Below are 7179 nucleotides of genomic sequence, written 5' to 3'. Positions count from 1 at the left end.
CATCGGCAAAACATTGGAGCATGTCAATGTAGGCTCTGTCATCCTACACGATGTAAAAATGAGTTACTGAATGTATGAGGCCAGTCTAGTAGTAAACAAAAACGTCACTGCCAGTTTCCCTGTCCCATGCTCGGCAAAGCAAAGCTTCCCCTTGCGCCCTTGCTTTTTGAATTATTCCTCGAACAGTTTTGTTTAAGGATTTTACACTATACTCGGTTTGAGGATAGGCTCAAAGATAGTGAAGTGAAGATGCTCACATATGATAATGAAATCGCGGTTGTTTGTGGTGACAGAGGAAGTTTAGGTGCTGCCGTTAAGTACGCAACAGTATTCTCCAAATTAATGGCACCTTGACGAACTGGAGCAATTATATTGCCTTCTGGCATGGATATTGGCGACCTAATCCAGGTTGTCTGAACAAAGCCAGTGGACCAACACACCAGTTAAATATCTCGGCCTTTCGTTGAACACTAGCCAAACACGACGCAGTACTGTGCGGGAGAAGCCCAGCGTGTTAAAGAAAAAAAAGAAAACGTCCGAATGGGGTAATCATGACCTGTCAATATTTTCGCGGGCGACGTTTCGTAATTTATTTTTAGTGAAAAAACTTGGTACACCCTGCACGCATTGTGTATTTTCCGCGTCAGGGTACAAAACCTTCCCAGAGTGTTCGGTGTGTTACTTTGGGGCTCTGCGTGGGAGCGCATGAGTCGCGCAAACTTGTTCCGCTCTGTTAATACCGGAGGGGCAGATCTCGCTAATCTTTTTTGAGAAAAGTCGTCTCAAGGTTTATTCTTCTCGCAGAGATTGACGTGACGATTTCCCACGTACACTGTGGCAAGGGCGACTCAGAGATGCCTTGCCGGACCACGTTGTGTCGGCGGATTGCACTGGAGGGGCAAGCAATTTTCTAAAAGTCCCGTTCCCGTAGGACTATTGGAGTGCTGTATACAATAATCTAATTGATATTACTTTGCCGTTATTTTTCTACAGGTAAATGTACTGGTCCGCGCAGAAGTAAACGGAGCGGGGGAGCGGTGGCCGCACTGCATTGCTGCCCCGCGTATGGGCGGTCTAAAGAGTGGGGTCGCAGCACTGCCCCCGCCGTCCTGTCTGATATGCTTAATCCCCGATCTGCTGGCGTGCAATGCTGGGGGTGACGGTTTTCTAAAGGAAGCGGTGGGCTACAGAGGGGCACTGGTTGCATTGGCGCTCGCAGGCATCAGCGGCGACTGAATCCGGTGCTCATGAGCTGGACGAAGCTGCGCGCGTCCGGAAACGTGCCTTGTTGCGCGCTGTAAAGGACGGCATAAAGTTGTAGGCCGGTGCGGTTTGACATAGGATGTCATTACGATATAATTAATTGTAAGCCGGCAACAAAATTGCAAGGTACAATATAGACAGCACATTCAACACATTTCAGTTGTGCGAAAAAAAAATATCGCTTACGAGATTTCTTCTTATATTTCAAGTTTGTCCCAAGTTATTGCTGCCGGTCAGTCCAGGTCTGTCCTGAAGAAAGTGAAATAAAAAAATATGCATGCCGTGGAAATTCCGTATTAGAGAAAACCATAAAGAATAGGTACAATCGTTGCCTGCTATTACAGCGGGCCTAATAGGGCGCATATTTTAAGTGCGAATGCACTTTATAAGCGACCCCAAACCTTCCACCGCCGGCGGCGGCGGCGGCGGCGTCCGCAGTCCTCCTCTCCCTAGCAACGGCGTGGAGCGGAGAGGAGCGTCGGTAGCAACGGCGCGGTGACGTCACTTCACCACGTGACCGCGCTCGCTCCGCCTCCTCGCCGTGGCTACGCGGGTGCGCGCCGCTCCCCGCACCGCTCCTCGCTCCGTGACGTCATGGTATGACGTCACAGCGCGCCTCCTCTCCCCAGCAGCTGCCGCGCGCCTCTCTCTCCACCGTGACGTCACACTCTCCCCTCTCCCCCTCGCTCGGCTGCAGCTGCCGTGCGCCGCTGTCCCTCTCCCCTTGCGCTCGCCTCCTCTCTCAGCCACCTGGCTAGGCGCGCTCGGCGCGGCGTACTCCCCTATATATGCAGCGATAAACTGCCAGACCTCCGTGGGTCGGCTCGCGCGCGCTCACGGGCGAATGCCAACGGATTTTAACTTTACTCCCCCTCATAGCATCACCCCGTGCATTCGCACTTAACCATGTTCACCCTCGGGGAAATGCTTGGGAGTTTTTTCTCTCTTCAGGTATTAACTGTCGCGTGTGCAGAAAGCCTGGGACGCTGGAGCACATCTTTTTGGATCGTTAAGATGCTGTTTTTGCCTTGGACATTCGGCAGAACACTTAAAAAAGATATTACCTGCCGTGCCTTAAGGCATACGATTCTTGATGACTCATTATGCGGCGGGGGTGCCATACGACATGTTTGTGGCTTTAAGCGGGCACAGTGTGTTGAAGATTTGGATAACTCTGCTACATGCAGACCCCCAGCGAACGCCCTACCAGAGAGTACTTCATCGAGAGGATTGTATTCATTAGAGTATGTAGAAAGCCCAGGCCGAAGAACCCGAAATGTTATCGTTCATGGACGTCTCGGTGATTCTCAAGCGATTTTATTCCTCCAGCACAAACAACCTGAAGGCTGGCAATGGTGTTATTGTAATGTTGTATTGTCTGACAGGTATAATGGTTTTTAGTTGAAGGCAGGCAGTAAAAAAAATCCCGGGTTATTTTCACTACAGCGAAACCTGGGGAGGGGCGAAGCATTCAGTGCATAAGTCTATTCTTGGCGCCTTGGCGATTTTGCCAACGGAGATGAAACCTTTGGGGGTAGAGGTATACACCTTTGCTGTAAAGGTCTTGTATCTTTGAAGCACGAAGCGTTCTATCGTGAGGCGTAAACGAGTTTCCCGGTGTTTAGCACCGCAACTACATGAGGCGACGATTACAACGACGACACGAGACGCCAACAGCCCGGAAGGGGTTCAGTGGTTCACAGGTAGAATACTCGCCTGCCGCGCCGGTTAGTCCCGGTTCGATTCCCGGCTACGCAGTTGTGCCTTTTTTACACGAATATTGTTTTAGAGGCGGAGCACCTTAAGGCCGAGGCTAGTCCGTCCGGCATCCGGCGTCTGTGCTCACAGCACAACACCGTGTAAATGGAAACATCCGTGAAGAAAAGGTTCACGAAAAGTTAACAAGAACAAAATAAAAGGTTCACATGAGGTTAGAGAGAGAGAGAGAGAGAGACGCACAACACCGTGTCAATCAAAACACCTGTGAGCAAAAGGTTCACAACAGGTTAACAAGAACAAAATAACCGGTCACAAAAGGTTAGAGAGGGAGAGAGACGCCCAGCACCGCGTAAATCGAAACATCTGGGAACAAAATATTTACAAAAGGCTAACAAGAACAAAATAAAAGGTTCACAAAAGGTTAGAAAGAGAGAGAGGGAGAGGGACGCACAACATCGTGTCAATCGAAATATCTGTGAACAAAAGGTTCACAAAAGGTTAACAAGAACAAAATAAAAGGTTCACAAAAGATAGAGAGATACACGCACAGCACCGTGTAAATCGAAACATACGTGAACAAAATATTTACAATAGGTTAACACGAACAAAATAAAAGGTTCACAAAAGGTTAGATGGAGAGAGAGAGAGAGAGAGAGAGAGAGAGAGAGAGAGAGAGAGAGAGAGAGAGTGCTCCTGGAGAGCCATGCTGTGCATGCGCGAGGAGCATTGGATTGGATTGAGTTTAATTGGAGTTGGATTTGGACTGGGTTGGATTGTATTGGACTGAAATGGATTGGATTGGATTGGAAATCATTTTTGCAGCAGTAAGCACTCTCACGGGTGATTTACGGTAACAACGATCCCCAGTGCTTCGCCCACTGGTCATGATTCACTTCGTGGAGATGCGTGAATTTTTTTTGGCTGCAAGACAGTACATTGCTGCGAAGAAGTGTAAGACAGGCTCACAATGCATGTCATGCGAGGAGTATAGTCTGACAGCTCTGGAACGAGTCAGCAGAGCCGCTTAAAATGCTCATCGAAGCAGCAGGCTGTGTGAAGTGGCGGCGAGTTTGCCCACACCCGAAGTGACGTAATTAGCACACCTAACCGGGAATAATTGCGAGCAACTGTTGCGACATCAGAAGAGTAATGCGTTCCGCTTACGGGGAAGTTCGTAAAGCGTGCGTTGTCTGATGAAAAACGTTACGCGAAGAAAAACGAACTCAAGGAAAAACAGTACAAAAACGTTGTTACGGCCGAAAAAGAAACGATTGAGCGGGCGTTCTTCGAGTATTACACTGAGCTGTTAGACAGACACATTCCAATGAACGATGGCTTTGCTGATGAATTTTTATCGCGTATGCCAAAGTTAGAACCAGAGCTTTGTGAAATAATGGAAGCACCAATTAGTGTGTGGGAATCAGAAAACGGAATAGATGATCTGAACACCTGTAAGTCACTCGGGCCAGACGGGTTAAGCGCGGAATTTTACAAGGCTTTCAGAAGGGATGTAGCAGTATCTTTTTATGAAGTATTGGTGGAGGCTTACAAACTACATGTTCTCCCACAGTCGTTTAAGGAGACGCACATCATCTTGATACCGAAGTGTTAAGATGCAGTAAAACTGCTGACCGTAAAGACGTACAAACCCATTAGTCTAGCCAACGTCGACTACAAAATTTACATGAAAGTCTTAGCTAGACGGTTGCAAAACGTAATTCAGTTTTTGGTAGGAACGCATCAAACTTGCTTTATTAAGCATCGCACGATAAGTACCAATGTGCACATCGCCAGAAGTGTGTTAGAGTGCTGTGATGCCTTCTCAGGTCGTGTGGCGATGGTACAGCTCGACCTTGAGAAGGCGTTTGACCGGTTGTCCCATGACACACTTTTTACAATCTTAGAATATACGAATGTTGGGTCTGGTATCTCGGAGGGTATAAAGATGGCGTATGCCGGATGCAAGGCAATTTAGTGAAGGAGTAAATGTTGGTTGTTCGGTCAGGCAAGGTTGTCCGTTATTGCCACTTCTTTTTGCGTTGTATCTCGAGTATTTTCGTTTAAAAATAACCAAGCATGAACGAATACGGGGGTTCGCATTACAGAACACTGAAGTAAAACTGCTCGCATACGCAGTTGATATAGAGGTTTTCTGTCGCGATCAAAAGAGCATAAGCGAAGCAGTTAAGATGGTTAAGTCATTTTGTGAAAAATCTGGGGCGGCAATTAACTGGGATTTTGGCACGGGAACGGGTGCTCACCCCCTTCCCCCCCGTTTTTGAATGCATACAATGGACCACGCGCCACCAACAAAATATCTAGGGGTGCCTCTGGAGAATCATAGGGATAGCCGAGACTACTGGAGTAACGAGGCCGAAAATTTGAGGGACAAAACAAGAAAATGGCAGGGCGCAATTTTCTATGTTTACCCGTGCCACTATCTCCACCCTTTTTTGTTAGCCAAAGTGTGGTATACGGGCTGCAAGTGTTGTGTATGTCACGTGCTAATGTCCAAAAAATCCACAGAGTATTTGCTTCCTTTATTTGGTCTTCCAGCTGGCAAAGAACCAGTCGCTCTAATATTTTTCGGCCAGTAAAAAGGGAGGACTTGGTCTTTCTCATTTATTTTTACGACAAGTTGTCGACAGGTTTTGTTTCGTGCGGGATCAAAAAGACGCCTTCTTTCGCACTATAATTCAAGTGCGATTGAAAAATGTGCTACCTGACTTTGTTTTGTCCTCAAGTGATATTGTTTGCAGGGGGGTTAAGAATATTTGAGAGAAGTGGCTCTGCCTGTTGAATTCTTGAAGGTACGGTTTTCTTTCGACTACCTGTGTAGTGTTTCCAGGAAGTGCCTGTACAAAGATTTAGTGGATGTTTGTTTGCAGGTGCCACTGTATAGGTCCTTATACGGTACAGGCACTGGGCTTGATGTTTTAAGGAGGGTGAAAAGTATGCCGGTGAAACCTGCAATGAAGTCCTTCTTTTGAACTACACAGTGAAACCTTTCCCGTAAATACTCTGTTAGCGGAAAGAGGCATTTATGTGCAGTGGACAACACACTTCAGTCTGTGCAAAAAGCCGGAGGCTATTAACCACGTCTTCATCGACTCTTGCGACCCAGTGTTCCACTGGGACGTCCTCCAACGTACGTGTAAGAAAGACGTACCCATAACACCACACGGAATTCGGTTCCTACCCGTGAAAAATGAGGGCGGTGTGCCGTACGATTTGATCATGGTCCTCAGTCTTCATAGTTTATGGAGGACGAGAATGGCGGTGAGGAATGCGGATGTAAATCCCCGCCTGTCAGGGAAACTTTCATCGAAAGCGTACAGTATATACGGGAAGTGTTTAATGCAGATGATGGACACCTTGAGGATGGACGCCTGTGCTTGACGATTTAATGTGTCTTAGAAAGTTTTAAAGCCAGTGAGTCAGCCAAGTAGGGTTGACGGATAATAACAAAATGACATGATGTGTGATCTACTGTAAAATGTCGAAGCCGGCAATAAAAAAAAGTCGGTGGTTCAGTGGTAGAATACTCGCCTGGCACGCGGGTCGCCCGGGTTCGATTCCCGGCCGACGCAGTTGTGCCTTTTTTCCACGAATATTTCTTTTTTGATGCAAGATGCTACATTGCTGTGGAGCAGGAGAGATAGAAGGGAAAACGTTCCGTGTTCCATTTTTTTCTTTGAAAGTGCAAGACAAGCTCCAATGCGTATCATGTGAGGAGTATAATATCACAACTCTGGAATGAGTCAGGAGAGCCGCTGAAAATGCTCATTGAAGCAGCAGGCTCTGCGGAGTGGCGGAGAGTTTGACCACACCAGAAGTGACCTAATTAAGACTCTTCACCGGGAAATAACACGAGAAACTGTCGCGACATTAAACTAGTAACGGGTCCCACTTACAAGGAAGTTCGTCGGCGTCGGTGGTTCTTTCCGCCACCGAAGCGAGCGGACGCGGAATCATGAGCTCCCTTGGAGCGGCGTTTGCTTCCCAGTCTGGCTTCGGTAACAGGATTGAAGTGAACGGCGATGACGAGTGACGAGTACCAAGTTATTTTTCCCCAACTGCCGACAGGACGTATCGTGTTGAATACGGTGTTTCTTCACGGGGACGTGAAAGCCAGACCGTTCCGCGTCGAGGACTTCAGAGACATGCTTTTGCGTGTTGGTATGCTCTCCGACGTGA

The 7179-nt window shown here is 47.7% G+C and overlaps 1 non-coding gene across 1 annotated transcript; it reads left to right on the top strand.

Moving 5' to 3' along the window:
• Positions 1-6501: 6501 nt before the first annotated feature.
• On the top strand, positions 6502-6572 carry Trnaa-ggc (transfer RNA alanine (anticodon GGC)). Its single transcript has one exon. It is a non-coding gene; the product is annotated as a tRNA-Ala (tRNA).
• The last annotated feature ends 607 nt before the right edge of the window (positions 6573-7179 follow it).

Source organism: Haemaphysalis longicornis, unplaced genomic scaffold (genome assembly GCF_048455015.1).
Source record: "Haemaphysalis longicornis isolate Haplotype H1 unplaced genomic scaffold, Haemaphysalis longicornis Haplotype H1 scaffold_9, whole genome shotgun sequence".
Classification (NCBI taxonomy): Eukaryota; Metazoa; Arthropoda; class Arachnida; order Ixodida; family Ixodidae; genus Haemaphysalis; species Haemaphysalis longicornis.
The sequence above is the reverse complement of the archived record's forward strand: the minus strand, read 5'-3'. Positions and strand labels throughout refer to the sequence as shown.